Source organism: Parasteatoda tepidariorum, chromosome 2 (genome assembly GCF_982258835.1).
Source record: "Parasteatoda tepidariorum strain Cologne lab strain chromosome 2, Ptep-v5.0, whole genome shotgun sequence".
Taxonomy (NCBI): Eukaryota; Metazoa; Arthropoda; class Arachnida; order Araneae; family Theridiidae; genus Parasteatoda; species Parasteatoda tepidariorum.
In genome coordinates, this window is record NC_141756.1 from 15,428,909 (window position 1) to 15,452,141 (window position 23,233).

Below are 23,233 nucleotides of genomic sequence, written 5' to 3' on the forward strand. Positions count from 1 at the left end.
ATAATATAATATAATATAATATAATATAATATAATATAATATAATATAATATAATATAATATAATATAATATAATATAATATAATATAATATAATATAATATAATATAATATAATATAATATAATATAATATAATATAATATAATGCACCAGCCATCCCTGGGATTCGAATCAGGTTCACCTAATTGGAAGGCAAACGCTCTATCCCATGTGCCACCAGGGCTTTGTTGAGCTTGCTGGTTGAGATTTTAATCACAGCCTATATAAAACAATAAAATCGATAAAAAAATAGGAAAAGATTCCATTCCCCTTTCTCTGCACCTTTACCACTTTCTCAATGCATCAGCAGAATAACGTCTATTGCCTTTCATCCACTCTTATGTGGATAGTTTGTAGATTAATGGCAATGAAAAGTACTCGGAAACATTTAGGAATATGCAATTGAAAATATCCCCTAAAGGAGCAGCGAGTGACACCCAATTATCTTTTGTTTTAAAGCGCATAAAAAACACATAAATCGAATTTTGAAACTAAAATAAAATCTAAAAGTTACAACGCTCTCACACATAAATTTTAAAGCAGCAATCGTTTCAGAGGAATGGTTTAGAAATGTGGCTTGTGAAAATTATTACAAGCAATAACAGCAATTGGCGAGAGATTTAGGGGTGACGAGGTCTCAACTATGCCAGTCACGAAGGTTTTTATCCATCGACCCTCTCCGTAATCGCCTTTTTGGTAGGAGAAACCAGTTCCATTTTATTTATATTTTGCTCTCACATAATCTTTATTTGTTTTTTTTTTATTATATTTTTGGGATATTTTTTTCCGTCTATAAAAAATGGGTGCAAGATTGTAAAATAGTGGTGGTTGCTATTTGCTGACTCGCGTTCTGCAGTTTAGAACATTATTTTATCGTTTGCCAATGATTTTATCGTTTGTTTAAGAGTAGGTGGCACAGACAGTTTTTTATTACAACATGATATTAAATGTTGTTTTGTTACAGACTTTATATTACGGGGTGAGAAATATTTTTTAATTATTTGAGCATTGCGAAATTGTGTACAATGCGCGGAAAAGAGAAGACTCTTTAATATCTTAGGATCTAATATTGGGATTTTCTCGAACTGTAACTCAATTTTAATGATTCATAACGCTGACAATAATTTTAAAAATGAATTAATAACTAATTTTTAATTAATTTTTAAAAATAAATTTTTTAATTAATTTTATAATTAATTTGATTTGATAATTAATATTTGCAAACAAAATTTTAAGTTTAGGAAATCAAAAGCAGAAACAACAATGAATGGACATACAAGTCTTTTTGACCATTTTGGATTCTCGAATTTCAAGACATGGGGAAGGGTCGCAATCTAAAAATAAAGTCCTAATAATTTAGGTTGGAAAGCGGTCGAAATATTGGCTTCTTATTATTAATTTTCCTTTTTGTGTATTTTTCCATTGCTCCGGAATTAATGAAACGAACATAATCATACAACTTTTTATCTAATGATAAATTCACGTAAAAGATAATTATCTAACTTTTATTATTTATTTTACTTGAATCCGTTATTATTAATTTTACTTATTATTTATTGGCCATGAAAAGTTTGAATTATTAGGTATTTAAATTTTTGTACTAATCTGCGTAATTTTGAATGATGATGATCAAAATTTAAGGAATTCGGTCGAATAGTTCTTGAGAAATACGACTTCTTTGGTCTATGAGATTCCGAGATGTAGCGAAAACCGCGAAAAGCAAACTCACTATTTAGAAAGGTCTCTTTTTCAAGTTTATTAAAGATTTTTACTTTTTTTGATTGCATCTAATTTCACATTAAAGTAAGTTGTGTAAGGTTCGAAATCTAATTTTAATAGAAAATGTTTTGAAAAACTAAATTAAGTTATCTATAAGTGATGGAATTTGAAAACCATATTATCATTGTTGATAGAGGCAATTAATTGAATAAATAAAACGAAAATAACTAGTTACGGGTCTTACATAAAAACATAAAATTTTTCAATAATTTTTATCAAATTTTCACAACTTAAAATAGACGGTAAATTATCCGAAAAAAACAATTCTACTCACAGAAACAAATTATGATAACATTACCCCTCTGTATGGTAATGAGATTTTCAATAGTTAAAAAATATAATTCTGGTAATAAAAACAATATTTGGCGTTCATTTAAAAAAATTTCCGTTCATATGGTTTACCAGAAATTCTGGCTTTCCTAATTGCTGTTTTTATTACCACATGTTGAGAAAAAAAATGCAAAACTGAAAAGAAAATTTAACAGCATAAATGTTTTTAATACCATGCTCTAAGGTATGATAAATTTTGACAAATTTTATCACACATTATAAAACCATATTTTATCTTTGATTTTAGCAAAATTGTTACCAAAAACGCTCCAGTAAATATTACATAACATTTTGGTATACCCATACAGCCTGAAACGTGGTAAATTTTGCCATTTTCTTGTAGTTTTCATCATATACTATTTTTCTTAGTGTAAAAATTTGCAAAAGTAATCTAAAAATCTGAGAATTTGTAAAGAATTTCCGGTGTGTGACATCATTCGAATTCAATATTATTTAGTATCGCTATTATTTAGTACAGCTATCTAATTTACCATTTCGTATTATTTAGTACAGCTATCTAATTTAACATTTCGAAAACCCTCTAGTTCTAAATAAACTTAATTTCAATGAACAAACTATTCAAAAATATCACTTTAAATTATATTTAATAGAAATAAATTACAAATAATATAATTTTTAAATTGAATAATCCGTGTCAAAATAGAATATCGATATTTGAGTTATATCGTAATATATAATATATGAGGAATGAGGAATATATAATATATGAGAAATATATAATATATATAAATTTTTTTAAATCGACATTTGAGTAAAAACCATGCTTTAACATACACAGAGAGAAAATGGTAGAAGATCGTAAATTGTACCATGTTTCTGGTTTTATGGGCACACCAAAAAGTTAGGTAATTTTTTCCGAAATACTTTTTGAAGGATTTTGATCAAAATAACAATGAAATATGGTTTAATAGTATGAGGTAAAATTTAGTATTTGTGGTAAAATTTGGTAATATTATCAAGATGTTTAGAGCTATGCATAAAAACCATTTATTTGGTTAACTTTACTTTTCAATTTTGTATTCTTTGTTAAATGCGTAGTAATGAGGATTGCAAGTTTGAAAACCATTATGGTTTAACCGTTACCATTATGGTTTAAAACCGTTACCAAATGAAAGAAAAAATAATCAGATGAATTTTTAAATACAATCTGGCTTGGTTTTACTAACCAAAATTATGGTTGTCACTTTTCTTTAGCAGAAATGTCATTTATTACTATAAAGTACGGTAATCTTTCCAGAGTCTTTATCTTCGTGTTTGTTGAAACTTGAACTGGGAAAAAAACTTAATCCAAAAATCATGTTCTGTAAGTATGGTAAAAAAAAAAAAAGAAACTTAGCTGATCAAAGTGATAATCTCAGAAAAATTCATACTCTAGCCGGCTCATTTTCAATTAAGAAACACCTAAAAACCCTAAGTAAACGAACTGAAACTCAAATAATTCAATCAAAAGGAGAAAAAAATAGTATCAATCCTACTTACATATTATGTAATAGACACTGCTAATTATCTCAACTTAAAATCGTTACAGAAAACGAATAACCAGTAGCTTGAATCCCACCATTACCTGTTATCAACTAAATACCCATGTTCAACACATGTGTGTTTTGTGAAGAAAATGTAGTCTAAGTATTCCCACTGATAAATCATTTTATACCGACCTATCATTTTGAATAGTTGGAAAAGGGCCGTTTATCTTTCAAAAAAAAAGAAGAAAACGTCTATTCGATTTAATGAGGTCTGATTAATAGGATGGTTACAAACGACTTTTTTTTTGTGTGTCAAGCAATTTTGTTTCGATGACTCTTCTATACCCTTAAGGATGGACCTGTCCGAATCTCTAAGGGAAATTAGTTTTCCATTTTATGTGCCTTTCATTACCTTCAAACACTTTCTGTTTTCAAGTGATCTCAACCCTTTCTCATCTTGTGTTGTTACTAATCTATACACGCTATACTTTAACGTTATTACGATACACGTTCAATTTGCTTTACGAGTAAAAGTTTTTGTTTTTCTAACTAATGTACCAACATTGACTATTTTTTTTGTGTACTCTTCCTAATAAATAATCATTAAAGAGAATATAACACCTAGAAGAAGAAAAATTATATATATATACAGAATTATTATTTAAAGAAAATATTCATAATTTTTTTTAAAGAATTTTAAAAAAATTTAAAAGTCTGGAAAACAAAATAAGAAAAAGATATAGTCTCCTTGTCAGCTCACACGATTATATTCGCAAAATCGAGTACTTTCTAATATTCTATTAATATAGCCAAAGAAGAATATATTGATACAATGGTGAGAGGAGCTTAAGAAAATTAAAATGAAAACAAAACATATCGAAGCAAAAAATACAAAATAAAAGCACAAAACATATATAACATGCATGTAGCATTACATGTAGCATCAATAATTTTTTTTTTCTTTTCTTTAAAAATATATTTTCCCCCTTATTTTATTTGTGATTTATCTTTTAATCGAAAATAAGAATAACATGTTTATTCTATGCACATTATTTTAAATAGAAAAAGTGTTTATAAAAACAAAAGGCAAAATTAAACTGTAGTCTTATTTCATCTAGCGCGTTGCAAATTGATAAAAAATAACACAAAAAACATAAGCTTTAGTAAAATCTCGAAAATAGCAACAAAAAAAAACATAAAAACTCTGTGTTAGTTAATGATTTTCTGTTTAACAAAAACTGTTCCAATGATTTTTGTTAAGGACGAGAGTTCTTTTAGAAACTTGAAAATTTTCGAAAAAAAAAAAGAAAAAAACTTTATTAGTTCAATTATGGCAGATAAAAGCCTGAACAGTTTAATACTTTTATTCGTCAGGTAAAAAATATAATACTTCATAAATATGGAATTTCATTAGATAAATTGGAAATATTTCTTTCTCCTTGAAATAAATGCACCCGGCACCCCAGTGCAAAGTTTGTCCACAATTAAATACATTTCTTAAATAATAAATAATGGATCAGGAACTGTGCGTTCGCCTCCCAATGAGGTGACCCAGGTTCGAATCCCAGCGATAGCTGCTCTATATGAATTGAGCAAAAAGCAGAGCAGTGCTGACGTAAAATATCCTCAGTGGTAAACGGATCATGGGTTAGAGTTCTCTTGCCGTCAGGCTAACAGAGGGAGGTTCTCGTGGTCTTCCTCTCCATGTTACGCAAATAATGTTTAGTTACTTCAAAAAGTCCTCTGTGAGGGCAAATTTCCCTCAATACTTGATCCCTCGTCTTCTGGAATGGGTTCACAATTACTAGGCTACGGAGTTGAACATCGATAGTTGTTAACTCAACTTCAGGTCGACTGTTTAGCGACGGTTATAAGAAACTTGAATGAAAATTTATAAACAATTTATATTTGTAAGAGGACAATAGCCTTAACTCTAAATAAATATAAACGCCTTTAAAGAATTATTTTGGTAATTTAATTGAAAAATGGAATTTGAATCGTGTATAATTTCATAAAACGACGTATAAAAAGCAGCAGCTGTTCTAGATTTCGAACATTTCTTATCCATACAACGAACGTCACCTGACCTTGGCACAACCTAGCCGCCGGCATAGATGGAGCCTAACACAACCGAAAACGGACAAAATTTCAATATTTACTTCCTGCTTAGTGTTATTACTATAATTTGCAAAACATTCATATTTTTACTCTTTTTAAATAAGCGAAAATTAGACTCTGAGAAACTAATATTTTGATTTTATAAAAACAAACGTATTTATTGAAAAAAAAAAGACCGTTACGAAAGGTTTATTTTAGTTATCTAAGAGCAATTATTTTTCGCATTTATCTATTTAAGAAAATGGAAAAAGATTTTTTTATAAGAGATGATTTTTCAAAGGAATTATGAATGATAATAGTAATTTAAAACTAACAACTGAAGAATGAAAAATATTTTTACTAGAGTAAAGAGATTTGAGTTATTTTTCCGGTTTGTTGCAAAAAAGGATTTTACAGGAAATGTATATTTTCATTCAATTACGTGAAATAGCAGTTCTGCAACAAGAAATAAATATTTTAATTTGTTTTCTTTTTAAAGTGGCTGTTGAGTTCGCTTTAAGTTATTTTCAGGAGCTATTATTTGAAATATATATATTATTTAAAAGATATATTTCAAACTCAAGTTGAAATTTTATTATATTATTCACGAAATAGATTAATTTCTTTGGAACTTTATAATATCAGCATTTGAATTCTAATATTATACTTATTGTTTATTTGTTTATATGAAATAGACTTCAATTTTATTTTTATGAATAGTGTTTAAGAAGCTCGAAATAATAGAAAAATTGTGTAGAATTTATTTGTTTACTGAGAGTTTTAAATTATTGTTTAATGCATGAAAAATATACGAAGAACATAAAAGAGAGAATACCATGCTTATTAATATTGTAAAACTTAAGTCTAGTGTAAAATCCTAGAATATTAATGGTCAATTAAAATCTCGTTTCTACGTAAAAATGGGAAAAAAAATACAAAATTTATTAAAATAAATTTCAAAAAACGGATTTTCAAGGGGTATAAAATAGGATAGTAAAGTTAGAACAGAACTGAAGCAGAATTAAAAAATATCATACAGATTTAATAGTATTGTTTAGATAAGAAAATATTAAGACAAATATGGATTTTTCGTATGCTGCACCCAGTACTTTTATAAGGAATGTTTTAAAGTGCACTAGGCATGACTGGTTATACACAGAAAACGAAAGAAAATATTGGATTGAAAGAAATCTTAAATTGGAAATTAATGAATTCGAGTCCTATACTGTAAAAACTTACGGTAAACAGTACTGGGCACCCTAATACTTATTACCACAATTACATCCAGAAAAGTTTTACAGTGTAGAGGAGGACTTAAAAAGAGATTGTAAGATGATATTGCAAAAGATATAACAATATGAAATAAAGTCTGAGGTCAGATAAGTTTGGAACAACAATGCTCAGCTAAGGCCCACTATGGGCTACAGCTTCATAATAGAAGAAGAAGAAATAATCTTATTCGTACAAATAACTAAATTAACATCGATAAGTACAAAAAATTACTTCAAAGGCAAAGTTGATTAATTAAACTGCTGAATCTGAATGGACTTGCTTACAAGTAAAATATTTATATAGATACCGCTATGTTAATTATGCCGGGAAATACTGTAACACTCTCCAAAAAATAGGAGTTAATTTCAAGCATTTGGTAAAGCAATTGCTCTCTTGCAATTCCAGTGAGTGGCTTTTTCTATCAGAGCAGATGATTTTTGTTTAAAGCAAAATATTTAGAATAAGTATAAAGATGGAATCGATAAGGTTGATACTTAAATAGCTTTTCTGCAGGAAGAATCGTTAAGAAATTAAAATCTCTTTGGTTTAATAGAACATTTTGATCTATTAGATCTGTTGTGTTAGGGGGATTCTAGAGTCTATTGTTAAGCAGCACAAAAGTTTGTCCAATCTCAGAGCTTCTTTATTGCGGGAATGGGATAAATTAAATCTTAAAATGATTCGTGCTGCCATCGGAGAATGAAGCAAGAGATTATCTTTTATAATTTATAAAGATGGTGGTCAATTCGAATAAAAAAAATTTTAGGTAAATTTCCATTTATAATAATCGTCATATTTGTGTTTTAATTATTCTATTAAATATTTATACAATAAAATGATTCAATATTTGTAACAGTATTTTGTAGCCACCCTGTAGTAATTGCTTGTATAGTAATGACTATATTAAATGAGGAATAAAGCTTTTACTAATTTTTTTTAAGGAATCACTAAGAATATGATTATAGTTAGTATTTATGTATACATGTAAATTTTTCGATTATGATAATGGAAATAGTATTTTCCTTTAAAAAATCTTTCATTTATAGTATTTTTTTTATTTAAATATTTTATATAATCTAATGTTTTTATAATATAATATTTTTATAATATAATATTTTTATAATATTTATAAAAATGTTCATAAAATATTATATTATTAATAATATTATATATTTTCATAATATTTAATTAAGATTTTTTGTTGGGAAAAGGAATAGACAAATAATTAAACATTTTTGAAAGATGCAATAGTCTATACTTTCTATAGAATAAATCAAAACCATAAGTACATTTTACCCAATAAATCTATAACACTCACCTCTAATAAATTTTCACTCCACTGTGAAACACAGCCATAAATTTAAAGGTAAAAATCCAAAGCTTTTCATATACACTATTACCGAAAAGAATACCTAAAATATAAAAAGAATTTTTTTTTCAATTCCAACAAAAGTAAATAAATATTTAAAAACATTTAAACTGGCAAAAAAATTATATCTCTCAGCATTTTGTTAAAAATTTAGTATTTTAATTAAAAGATTTTATACACTTTTAAATGAGTGGAATAATAGAAAAAATTGAAACTTTAACAATAGAATGAGTTACTATTCAGTCTATGAACGAGTAATTAATTTACGGTCATTAAGAATTCATTTTTTAAAATTTTCTTGTCTTTTAAATCTGGAATTTTTAAAAACTCCAGTTCATTCAAAAACATTTTTTTTTTGCTCATATATCTGCATATTGACAAAACTATCTTACCTAAACCTAATCTAAACTAAAACCTAAAATAAACAAACCAAAACCTGACATACCTGAAACAAATAGTAATTGAATTAAAAATCTGAGATAAAAAAAATTCTTTTTTTATTGTGATAATTTCAATGCCACATTGGGCCTTATTAATTTTAACCTCATTAATGCCAACAAATTCAAATGAACTCTTACCTTCACAAAAGAGCATCCCATATGTTGATAATGTTAGAAAACAATTTGCGAAACTTAAACTATAAGAGACTAGAGAAAGTTCAGCATTTATTCTGTAACTTATTCCATTTGCATATTACTTGTGACACTGAATTAATTTCTTATCATAAATGAAATATCTTCATTTAGCATGACTAGCGTATCAGAGTCATCAATCATAATCAAATCACCAACAAAAAGCATTATGTTAATAATCAATACTTCTGATATGGATTATTGACATTCATACAAATTCAACTCAGATAGTGACCATATGACACTTTGACCTCTTTACAAAACACTAACTACCACTGATGGCTTGTACTATGATGCGAAAACATATTGGCATTCCATTGTGAATTGTCTCCTTCGTAGAAGACACAACCTATGCAAAATGGCCATTATTTAGATATTTCTTCCCAACAAGGCTGGCTTTAATTGGACTAGAGAAATGCGGGAAGCAGATGTCACACCAAGAAGATTGACCATTCCAGGCACGTAAGGCGCTACCAATCAATCCACCTGCAAGTGCTACATACAGGAAGGCTCATTTTCCAGGCACATAACAAAAGAAAAAGGTTTTCTTGCTGATCCATTCCGAGACATTCGATCCCGCTTGAAATGTTGAATGTGGAAGTTGAATGTCGGATCGAATTTCTCATTTTAATTCGGTAGGAGTGTGCGATTTAGCCGGCAAAAACTTATTTGAGGTAATTAGTCCACTGCTCCAGGGTCAACGGTGCCTCGAAGGCTTTATGTTCGTTGTCGCGGTTTAAGTCGATGAAACAAGGCCGTGCGAGGGTCATTGATATGACAAGCGCGATGTCACTTTTTTTTAATATAACGTTTTTCTTCATTTTCTTCTCATTTCCACTCGGCAAGTTTGCAATGTCATTCAAATAGGGTGTAAGGTTTGGGTGACTGTTAAAGGATACGGAAGAGATGCTTATAAAGTTTAACTAGATCAGTTCGTATTAACGGAAAATCTTTTTAGTCATTTACGTTGATTGGTTTCACTTAAAGTGCTAAATTTAAGCAAATTTTGCAAAATATAGATTAATTAATTATATTTTTCTCCAACACTAAGCATTAAACCGTTTTCAAAAAATATTGTAACACAGTTAGAAATTCTATAGTGTCTGAAACTATAATATCGTTCAAATATTCAACAATCTTCATATGGTTGCTAAGTTGGACCATATTATCGTACTTCTTAAACTTGATTACTCGATGCAATCCTTTCATGTAAATGATAGGGTTAAATTTTATATCTTATTAAAGTTACAGCAACTTTTCACCATATTATTTTTTAAAGTTGAACCAATTTTCTGAGAGAGCGCAATTCCGGTTGTGATATTCTGTTAATTATTTTTCATAATAACTTTTATACACTATTATATATTTATTATTTATTTCCATAACTTTTGATACACTATTATATGCTTATTATTTATTTCCATAACTTTTCATACACTATTATATACTTATTATTTGTTTTCATAACTTTGGAAACACTATTATATACTTATTATTTATTTCTATAACTTTTGATACACTATTATATACTTATTATTTATTTCCATAACTTTTGATACACTATTATATCCTTATTATTTATTTCCATAACTTTTGATACACTATCATATACCTATTATTTATTTCTATAATTTTTGATACACTATTATATACTTATTACTTATTTTCAAAACTTTTGATACACTATTATATACTTATTATTTATTTCCATAACTTTTGATACACTATTATATACTTATTATTTATTTCTATCACTTTTGATACACTACGATATTAAATGTTATTAGATTCAGTTTTGTTTGGATCATGCAATCGGCATCGATTTTTCCAATTATTTAGTTTAAATTGCGCATAATTTTTCAGGCTTACCTATTGCTTTAACAATTGAAAAACCTGAATAAATATAGACACATAGTTTTACAAGCATTAGGGAATTGTCTTTAATTGTAATGATACAATCATAAATGATACAATCAAAAATACATAATGAAACAAAAAAATCAAATACAAAGCGTAAGTTCAAAAATTATAAATATAAATTGTTTTTGTTAAACCTTTATATAAAATGGAATTGACACAAAAGCAGCAATGTTCCTTTTTAACGGTCTAAACTCAAACTTTAATTTTTACTTTACATAAAAAATATGTTTCAATGTTCAAATAACCTATTTGTTTTCCTGAAAAACTTAATAGTTAATTTTATTAAAGAAATATAACGAAAATTGTAAAAAAAAAATCATTTTAGGAAAAAATTATAACATTTAAATACTTATTCAGTAATATTAAGTTTTAATTTTTTTATAGAGAGATAATCTATAAGTAATCCTTTAGTTAATAATCATAATTCTTTTTTCTATATTTTAAAAATACGAAAGTATACTATCTTTTGAATTTATTTTCATTAATTTGTGTCCAAAATGAAAAACCACAAGCATTTAAAACACAGTCGAGATGTACTTCACAAATTTATTCAGAAAAACGGTCTTTATAAACATTAAATAATGTCGCCTGTCTTAAATTTAGCCAAATTCATATATCAAAACAACATGCCATATTTACTGCATTTCTTCATTCCTCTTTAAGTTAAAAAAAAAAAAAAAAAAAAAAAAAAAAAAAAAAAAAAAACTTATGTCTATTTTCTTCTGAACACCACATTTTCTATTTCTTGATTTAAATGCTTCGAGAATAATTTTACTTTTTATTTAAGAATACACGATTATTTTTACCAGCAGTCTGGGGTTTAATTCTGATACTTCATAACCTATACCTCTAATTAAAGACCTCTAATTATATTAGACTATCAAATATTCGTATTATTTTTCTTAAATAATGCGAATTCAATTTTTTTTTATTATAATCATTAAGCTTATCACAAAAGGTTTCATGATCTTCTTCTCCAAATAATGCAGATGCAGAATAATAGAAAATTCATCTGATTGTATTAGTAAGGATATTTCTGATCTTTTGTGTTAGATAAAAAACGCTTAATAATGAAATGAAACCTTAAGAGATCAAATGAATTCTAAATACTAATAAAATATTTATTGGAATTCTTTAAAAAAATATAAAATAATTGAAAAACGGGTCAAATTAATTAATCTTTTTCAAAAATACTTTCTTTAAACTGAATAAGAAGTTTAACAAATTTAGTTAAGATTGAAAACTAAGCACATATAATAAGATTATAAGGAAATAACTGTTTCAATTTTTATTTTCCGGTCGGCGTCTTTATTCTGGGAACTATAATATAATTCAAGCTCGATCTACGAAAATATTCTAGAATATTCAAAGGATCTGTTTCGTGCACAGCCGCTCGAGAAATACAGTGACTTCAAATTGTCGGAAACAGCACCAGAGGATGCAGGTGTTCACATACAGGTCTATGAATGCCTATATTTGGATGGCATCTTCTAATTAATTTCATCAAACTTTCCTCAACACATAATGTTTAGGGTTTATAATTTTGGAAGAAAGAATAAAAATTAGCACTTTAAAGCAATGATTAAATTTTAAAAAGGTAAATATATATATTTTTTAATGGCGTGAGAAAATGTTATCTTTGGTATTAAATTATAAAAGACACCTGGGCATTTTTGTAAGACACCAGGAGTATGGTATTTTTTTAAAGAAAATTATATTACGTTTTCGACATCTTTCATAACTTCGTTTAGCATTTAAAAATATAATATAGTATTTAATAATGCAGCTACTCTCGATATCTCAAAGTTAAAGAGACACTAAAAATATTTCGATATAGCGAGTATTTGAGATAATAAGTTCAGAACTAAATATGTGCTAGAAAGTAAAAATAAATATATTCTAAAATATGACTCTCAAAAGTAAAGTCATGAAAGATAAAAATAACTACTAATAAATATATATGTAATGATAGTTGACTTTAAATCTAAATGCAACAATGATAATTTTATTTTTAAAAGTAAGACAAGAACAATTGTGCATTAAATAGAAAGGAATCGGTTTACAACGAACTTACACAGTGATTTTTCCGAAAAAATTCCTTATCTATTTCGAAAAAAAAATTCGACATAGCAACGTTTTGAGAAGAAACTCTTCGACATAGAAATTCAAATTAATATAAGGTGGATGTATAATACCAAGGGGAAAAATATTTTTCTGAAATAACAAAGTTTTCTAGAGATCAAAATTTCAGATATAGAGAGTCTTATTTTTTGTTAATATTACTTAGGTTACACAATTGTTAATCAAACAACAGACACTCTAAACTCCTATTAAAGTAACTAAATATAAAAATGAAAGTTTTATTTTTATTTTTCAAACAAATAATCTATTTTAAAATCAATTATACAATATTTAATTAGAAAATAATAGTCTATAGCTGGTAGTCTATACCTATATTCCATAGCTTTATGGCCTTAAAATCTAATTTATTCCTAAAAAACAACTATTATAAGAAATTACAAAAAATTAAATCAAAAAAATCGAAGTTTTTTAAATGAAATAAAAATCATGTTTTTTTTAAATACAGGTAATTTTAAGTGAGTTAAACTTTATAATCGAATCTAGATGAAAATTTTTGTTAACGTTTTAAAATATACTGTAACTTTAATTTATAAATGTTGGCTTTTTTTTTTAAAAAAAAAGCAGGAAATTTTTATCTAATATTTTTGTAATTAGTATTAATTATATAAGTTTTTTGAAATGTAATACAAAATATTAAAATATTTTAATACATTATTAAATATTCGATATAATTTTAAATTTAAACGACAGCGTATCTGTTAATTATTTTTGTTATGCACCCCTTTCTATGATTTTTTTTTTACCTTTTTACTTGTTTCCTTTCCTAAAAGTCATTCAAATTAAATTACCCATCATTAAAATCTCGTATTATCAGTCCTACGACACTCCTGAACATAAACACAAGAATAGTATATGAAAGAAAAAAAATATGAATAATAAAACAATAACAAACATAATATAAGTTAATAAAAGTATAATAAGTAACAAACACTTCCGATAGCTGAAGAATTTATTAAATCTAAATCCCAAATCCATTTTGATTTAGTAGTAAATAAATATACGAACTTTTAACTATCCTTTAATTTATCGACTCCCCTGATTAAAAGGTTAACACTATAAATTTTTACGTGAACAAATAATTTAATCAATGCTCCGTAATCCTACAGCCGTCATTAACCTTTAGAATGGCCTGACATAAACATAACACAAAACTAACCCTAAATTATAGCGTATATTTCAGGTTAGCTCGCTGCCGTTATTATTATTATTACTTTTTCTGTAATGCAGCAATTTTTTTTCCATCTGTTCTCTCTCTCTTTTACACGATCGACAAGGATTAGTGAGGCTGCAATGAATCGACTAAGTTTAATGGCTTCATTAAGAACAGATTTCAGGCTCTAATTTATCGGAGAATATATTAAATGTAACGAGCGCCAATAGGATCGTTTATATTCTATGGTAGCCCGTTTAGAATGGAAGTAAAATTGAGAAGAGTGATTAAAAAAAATAAAGAATGTTTATGTCTTGCTGAACAAGAGGGATGCATTGAAAAGATTCATTTGAGGTCAATAAAAAAGCTATGTTATGTATTGATTCATTATTGAGTTAAGGTTCGCATCAAACAAAACATTTCACTTTGACAATTCGAATTGAACGCTTATAATGATTCGCACATCGACTGAATGATTCAGATTGTGGTTTGAATCGAATCGAATAGCATTTTCGAATCAAGGTTTTAATAAAAGCAAATGCAGGATTAAATTGCAATTTAAACTTAATCACGGATTTCGATAATAATTATGGAATTAATCTATTCAAATGGCTTAGCCAATTATGCAAATTCATAGAATCAGTGTTTAAATAATCAAACATAAATCGATAATCCAAATCAAACAATCGAACTGACTCAAATTGAAAAAAAAATTATTTTAGGTCTATCAAATAAATTAAATAATAAAATAATCTAGTGATTTGAACAAGTTTATTTGATCCTGTGATATGAATCAATACATTCAAAAAGTTATTCATAATTAAATTATTTATGTGTGACTTGAAAAGCATTTTAATCTCGAATTTAATGAATTGATTAGAAAATGAAAAGAGAGAGAAAAAGAGAGAGTTATATGAATCCCTATTGAAATCAACTGATAGAAATCAACTGGTTATAATACTTAATACGAATAAATTATATGGTATTAGAGAAAAAAAAAGAATTCAAATCACAGTTCAATATCGTACTGAGTAATATCCTGATCAGTATCCAACTTAGTGGAAAGTGAATCATTAATTCCTAATAATTAAATCTCACTTTTTTCTTTAATAAAGGAATATTAATTAACTGACTCGAATAAAATGATTAACGTTTCAGTTTTCTATCAATAAATAAACTAAATAGACTGGAACTGATCAAAATAAATTATTTTATTTTAACAAGATTATGAAAAAATGAATAAAATCAGAGTGCTTGGTGTCTTTGAATCAAATATGGTTGTTTAAATTTTGCGAAATTATTTATTGTTGAAATCAGTGGTTCGAATTATGAATGTTTTGAATGAACTGATGCGATCAACACAATTTCTAATACTGACTTTCAATGAATTTTTGCAGGTATTGAAAATGATAAAATGAAATAAATTATGAAACTATCAAAATAAATCGGCTTCAAAATACATAAAATAAAAACAAATCAATATTCATTTACAGATAATATACAAATATATATAAAGTAATAAATCTTCTTTAACCAAAAATCTAGTAACAAATTTAGTATACTATTTTGTATGCTTCTTTGACTTACATTTTTAGCATCCCTTTTTAATTTGCTTAGTTTTTTAATTTTGTTAAATTTTTATTTTTCCAGTTTTCAAAAATCTTATTTGGGAATCATTCCTGAAAAACTGCATATCCTATTTTAATTCACCTTTCTGAAAAACAATAAAAATGAATTAAAAAAGTAGCAATGTTGTGAGTATTATTCTATTCTTTTCTGAATAATATAATGTTGGAAATCAAGGAGCCTTAAATACCGCTCACTCCCCTGCAACCTTAATATTATACTAAGCAGTACCATATTATAGTGCTTGTCGAATATGATTACACTATGGTTCGATTCCCCCCCCCCCCGTATTATGGTTCAACGGTGAAACAATATTCTGAGAATGTTGAACTTATAATTTGGATAAATATTTTAGTGAAATTCTGATCAAAATCAATGAGCATTAAATAGCTGAAGAATGTTGTTAGATAAACAATTTAGTTGAATTCTGATCAATGAACTTAATCCAAAGAATATAGTTAGGATAATACTTTAGTTAAATAAATATTTTTGTTAAACTTCGAGAGAAATCTAAGAATGTTATGTAATATTGTTGCATAAAAATATTAGCAAAATACAGTATGCTCTCGATATCTCAAAGTTGAAGGGAGGTTAAAAGAATTTCGATATAGCGAGTTTTTGAGATAACAAGTTCAGAACTAAATATGTGCTAGAAAGTAAGAAGACTACTATTAAATAGGTATGTGATAGCTGACTATAAGTCTAAATACAACAATGATAATTTTATTTTTAAAAGTAAGACGAAAGAATTATGCATTAAACAGAAAAGGGTTAGTTTTCAATAAACTTACAGTGTGATTTTTCCAAAAAAAATTGTTTTCCTATTTTGAAAAAAAAATTCGACATAACGAGGTTTTGAAAAGAAATTCCTCGACATAAGAATCGGGATATCGGGAGCACACTGCATTATAATTATTTGAGTGTAATTCCAACCAAAAATTAAAAAGACAAAAATTATCGTTTCGTAAAATAATATCCATCGTAAACCATGACAGCGAATTAAATTATACTTCGTTTCAGCACTCGCGGAAAGTGAACTTTTTGAAACCCCGCGGGGTCAAAGTCAAAGACAAGTCTCTTGGTTACGCCATATTCTTCGTTAAATAATTCTCAAGAAGAAAAAAGTGGGCCTATTACATAAGATGGATAGAATTAGAGGGATGTAAGAAAAAGAATAATCTGAAATATCCTATCCCAGGGTTTAGTTCAGATTTTAAGCTAGTTGATGACAAGCTCTCGAGTTTGTGGTAGAGAAAGAATAAAAGATGGCTCAGAAAGCTCATCAAGGCCGTTACAGACAACAACGGACACATTTCAAGCTACTGTGGCTGCACCGACATTCCATTTTTCATACACCCTTAGAATCGGTCATTTATTACTTTAATGTTCTTTCCACCCTGTATAGAAGTTCTCGTTAGTTTCCTTTAGAATTTGCCGAAGAATTTATAGAAAATTTTTGTTTTTATACGGCATAATGCGGTTTCGACATAACTGTAGAATAAAGAAGTTCAATAAAATTGTTTTTAACTTAATTGTTTTAGCTTGGTAAAATCTGCAGTAAAATTTTTGGAAATCAGAAATCCAAATCCGCCGAAAAGAAGGTTTGTTTATTCAGAGAAAGTGCTCTTCTTCTTGCCTGATTTCGTCATTTAAAATATCGGCTCTATCAAGCAATTAGCATATTTGAGGTCACCGCTTCAAACCATTAAGACTGAGTTCAAGAGCGGAAGAACCGATCATTAGATCAAAAGTTATTCAGAGTGATCCGTTTTTTTATTTTGTGCACTTTACACGCAACCGCTCAATTTAATGTCACAAATTCCGACACAATACAGGACAGATGGCTCATTGATATTTCAAATCATAATACGTGAAGTTACAAACGGCAAAATGCAAATTAGTTCTTCAGTTTTTTTTCTTCCTTTTCACAATTTATAATTTTCAAAAATAAAAGAATAGCTAATTTTTATAAATAAAGGATCCCTAAACCAAAAACAAATCCCTTAAGTGCATATTTAATTTTTTTTAAAGACAGAACTATATAAAAATGTTCATAGTTGTACAATCCAGATTTGCAGAAAGTAACTGAATTTTAATATCAAACCAGAATTTTTATTTATAATGTAGTATAACGCTCATATTTTAAAATTTCTAGATTAAAAGAAACTTTATTTTCTATACACGTTGTTCGTAAAAGTCTAATTTTTATGGTAAGTAAAATAGCATGATATCAAAACTGATTTATTTATATTATTCAGGTTGAGAATTTTATATTTTAAGATTTTTTTTCATGCTTTGGTATTTCAGATTTAAATAACTGGGACTGATAAGAGAATAATAATACATTATGCTGAAGATTAAATAGATTATGATACATTTAATATTCCAACGAATTTCCATAAATTTTAGTAAATGTCTTGTATGCTAAAACAAACAGAAATTAACTTGAAAAATGATATGGCACCAAAAAAAAAAAAAAAACAGCTAGTTAGATAGTAAGCATTTTCTAGAACAAAATTTCTTACGGAACACGCATAATATGAAGTTGCTAATAATACTGTTATTAATATTATCATTACAATCATCGTTTCACTTGATTGCGTTGGTGAACAAATGACATCAACTATTATTTAAAACAAATATGAAAACTTAAATAACATCTAAGCAAATAATTTATTTTTAAAAAAAGTTTGACTGTAGATGAACAAAATATACGAAAACAAAAAAATTGACTCATTTCAAGCTTTTATTGAATGTAAACATGCAGAGCACAATTTCAAATAGTTCGTCGTTCACAAATGACTAAAAAAGATTTTCCATTAAAGCATAGGAAGTAAAATCCTTCATCAATAGATCTTTTGTCTCGCTGTAGACGGCCCGGAGAAACAAGGTGGGTGAGAAAAATTAAAGAAGACCAAGAAAGTTGAAAAGTATTCCTCTATAGGATATTTTTTTTTCTTATTAATATTCTTTGCAAAAAGACTTAGAGTATTATACACTTGGCGAGATTCGACCTCTAGTCGCGAAAGGAGTGCACCGCCAATTACTGCTTTGGTGAGTTATTTTTGACTCCCTTTTCAAATAGGAACAACAATTCCTCATTAGCCATCGACAAAACGGAGAGAGAACCACCATTAAATCGAAAACAAAAGAAAAAAAAGGCGGCTCACAAGTTCCGTATTTTCATTCTTTTATTCTATTTGGGTGTCTTGACCCGTCTGAAAAAAAAAAGAGTTGGAGACTATTTTCTCAAAGCAGAAAAAAAAAACAATCTTTTGATGAATATTTCCTATAAAAGCATCACATCGGACTAAATGTTAAGTATGTGATAGTGATGGGAAATCCCCTTTTCGTATTTTATCTACACATGATCATATCGATGGTACATTTAAATGAATCTTGCTAATGTAAACAGTTAAAATAGGCAATTTATGTGCATTAATATAATCGCTGTATTATACTTGAAAATATATTATTAATTTAAGAAATGATTAGAAAATGCAAAATAAAGCGTAATTTGATGGAATATTTCTTTAACATTGATTCAAAAACATTGAGCAGTAGTACTGAAATACAAAAATATCAGTGTAGGGTACATGTACTTCGAAACCTGGTGTCATTTTATTATTGAAATAACTGATAAAAGTCATATAAATCAAAAAATTTAATTTTTTATTTTTATTTATGCAAGAATTAAAATAAATAAAAAAAATCAGTTTATTTCTGTCTTTTTATCCTAACCCACACAACACACAGACCGTTTTCTTTTAATATTTTTATTGTGTCTTTTTTAATTTATTTTTTTTTTAAAGTTAAAATTTTGTAATTTTTTTTAAAAGTGTATACGTTTTAAAAGTCTAAAAAGAAAGTCGAAAAGAAGTTTTAAAATAATTTTTTATGCTTTGTCAGCTTAGTTTTATGAAACCTTAACTGAAGAGCTTACATGAATATTTTCAAAGATTATTTTGTTCAAATTAAATTATTCTTATTTAATTTTTGGGGTATATTTCTTCTGATGGTGTGTTCAAAATATTTTTTGCAATGTTTCTAAAAGCTGCGGATTCTTGTAAAAACTTACAGAAAAGGTAGAAAAACAATGATTTATTTATCATTAACAATATTTACTCAAAATAAACGCAGCTTGTTGTAGATAAAACAGTAATACTTTAATATTACGTAAGAAATATAAAAAAAGTAAAAATATATAACTTGCAATTTTCACAATATCTCAAGAGAATCAATAATTCTAAAATATAGAAATTTCTTCTTTTTTCATTTCTGAAAAGTCTTGCAGCATTGCAAATTGGTTTCAAATTAGATAAAAAATATATTCTGTATATATTATAGTATTATAGTATATACACTATATCTATCTATGTATCTATCTATCTATCTATCTATCTATATATATATATATATATATATATATATATATATATATATATATATATATATATATATATATATATATATATATATATATATATATATATATATATATATATATATATATATATATATATATATATATATATATATATATATATATATATATATATATATATAGATAGATAGATATATATAGGTAAGTAGGGGTGCATAACCTTTTTGAGTGAAGGGACACTTGCAAAGCAGGCTGAGTAACGAAGGGCAGCACATGTATTTAGACATGTTGGTGGCAAATATAGTAATATATATTTAAAATTAGCTATATATTTGTGGAAAAGTAAAGACATTTAATTATTAGAATTCATTCAAAAATGATAAAACTAATGCTTTTTTTTAAAAAAAAAATTCCATTTGTATCACATCAAAAATTGATCAAAATAAATAAATAAATAAACATTGGAGAAAAGAAATGCTTTTCCTCATTATATCACGGAATACAAAAGTTTATTTGAAAATAAATCCTAATAAAAAGAACTGCAATGCTCACAGAATGAAAGTAGGAAAAAATTTATTATATATTTCAAGTAATATAAATTCAAATTAAATATTTTAAATGAAGAAAATTTATAAGGTTTTAAAAAAAGCCAAATAAAAACAAAACAGTTATAGTTCGAAATAAAAATTCAATACTTATTTGGTAATGTACTTTATTATTTCTTTTTATGGATTATTAGATTTTTTATATAGTAAACGTTTTCTTTTTTTTTCTTACCGAAAAAGATCACTTAAGCAACAAAAAATTTAAATTTAAATTACTAACAGTGAGCAGTTTAAAAATTCACGTTTCCTGCCACTTTGCGAATTTTTCATGTTGCAATAATATTGCATTAAAACTGGGGATGTAACGAGTATTTGGCCCTTTCGTCAAAAATTCAGTTGATAGAATGATCGGCCAAATATTCGGCAGGATAATTTCTAGAAAAGTAAATATTTTTTTTTTTTTTTGAATTTGCGTAGATATTATAAAGAATATAAAATCGTATTTTTAACTATATTATATTGTTTATTATAAGAAATAGTTTTTACACAAATTTGTTAAGTTCTAAAATCCATGTTTCTGCCCATGGCTTGCAAATTTATCCAGAAGACGAAAAACGAAATTTTGAAGAATTGAAACTAGATTACTTTATGCTGAACCAACAAGTATTTTTGTACTTCAGCTTTTTTTTATTTACTTTTATTTATTTATTTATTTTTTTAAAATTATATTCAGACTAGTCAAAATAGTCATTTTTCTGACACTTTTAGTTCTAAGAATTGAGAAGGAATTTTTTTAATTTTTACTGTTTTTATCATTGTTCTTGAAATGTTTATCGATTATTTAAAAATAAACCTATACAACAGAAGCACTTTAAAGCTGTTTATAAATTTGGCTTATTTCAGTATCACTATTAAAATGAACTTTCTAACTTAACAGCAACCTTTTTAAGTTCGTCATTGGTGAGCAATAAATTTATTCTAATAAGTGTTTTCTAAATAATAAAGAGAAAGTTATAAATCAGTCTTAAGTGGGCTCTATACTGTGAAAATCTTTCATGGCAAATTCTCTTTTATCTATTTAAGTAGTATAGAAAGCATAGAGAAAGTTTTTTCAGATAAGTTTAAGAGTAAACCATGAATATTTAAATGCTTAAAAAGAATTCAAATTATCAAAACGCAAACAAGTCATGAGTAGATTACTTAGAACAACTCAGTGGAAAATTATCTACTAATAATTTGCTTGCATTTTGATATTTTGAAAAAAAATTCTGCCTTTGAAACATCATGGTTTACTCTAAGTTAATCTGAACTTACTTTTCACTCCCATTGAAATTTCAAAGTACGAGTTCAATAGAGGTGTTACAGAATTTGCAATGAAGAGTTTTTCCCATGATGTATCGCCGTCTTAAGTTCACAAAAAGTAAAAATAGTTTCACAAAAAGCTTTTTTTTTTTTTTTAAATTTCAATGAAAAGCAAACAAATATTTTAGTAAAGTATAATTCTTTTTTTTTTTTTTTACGAGATACGAATTTGAAGTTAAAATAATTCTATTTTCCATTCTACAATTAAAAAAAAGTTATTTAATTTTGAAATTTGTCATGAAACTATATCGATCTTTTAGATAGAAAACCGTTTCAGGAAGCACACGATGACGAACCTGCGTGTGGCCTTAACTAGTTTACCTTCTTTCTTTATAATTAACGGCTTTTTGAACGTTGCTCCGCGCTTCTTTTAAAAAGGAAGAATTAAAAGAAAGAAAAATAAATTAGGGATGAATAGACCAGTTTTCAAGTGATTTTCTTGGCTGGCAATTAAGACTAACAAGGATTGAAAAGAGAAGAACTACTTTTTTACGCGTACTTTCAAATGCGTTTATAATTGGTCTGATCTCATAAGAAGAAGAATACTACGGTCGTTTATGTAAGGCTACAACATTTTTACCCTCTTTTTTTTTTTAATGTGAAAATTGTTTTATTATTTAATTAGACTCGCTCTTGTTTTCCTTCTTGGTGCTGCTGTGGGCTTAAAACTTCACTTTTTAAAATGTCAGCGATTTCGGAATTTTAAGTAAGAATTTGCTACTGAGAGCTTAAATTATACAAAACAATATAATTAAAATAAATATACAAAACACTTTTTTTAATTCATTTTTAAGGAATTTTTTTAAATTTTTGCTTAGAATATTTGCATAATATTTATTTCGCCTAAGATTAGGAGTCAAATTTTGTCGTTTGTAAGTTGGCCAGAGACGTAAATGTATCTTGCCTACAGTAAAACTTTTTGAAAACTAAATGGCATCAAGAATTAGAGTTCATCTAAGTGATTCGAATCAATAGAATCAGTTCACTTTGGTGATTATAATCAACTGATTCAAATCAGTGATCAAATTAAATTAGAAATTAATTTTAAGTGCAATTAACGATTTTAAGTGTCATTTAATGTCATTAAAGATTTTACAACA

At 26.7% G+C, this 23,233-nt stretch overlaps 1 protein-coding gene across 8 annotated transcripts in view; it reads right to left on the bottom strand.

The window, feature by feature from the left end:
* The window catches only part of LOC107448880 (endothelial transcription factor GATA-2-like), a 304,855-nt gene that overhangs the window by 143,665 nt on the left and 137,957 nt on the right, over positions 1-23,233 (bottom strand). For 7 of the 8 annotated variants that reach the window (XM_071187723.2, XM_071187711.2, XM_021147696.4 and 4 more), the window contains one exon: positions 8,322-8,415. The gene's annotated coding sequence lies outside the window, so the exon portion shown is untranslated. 8 annotated transcript variants of the gene reach the window in all.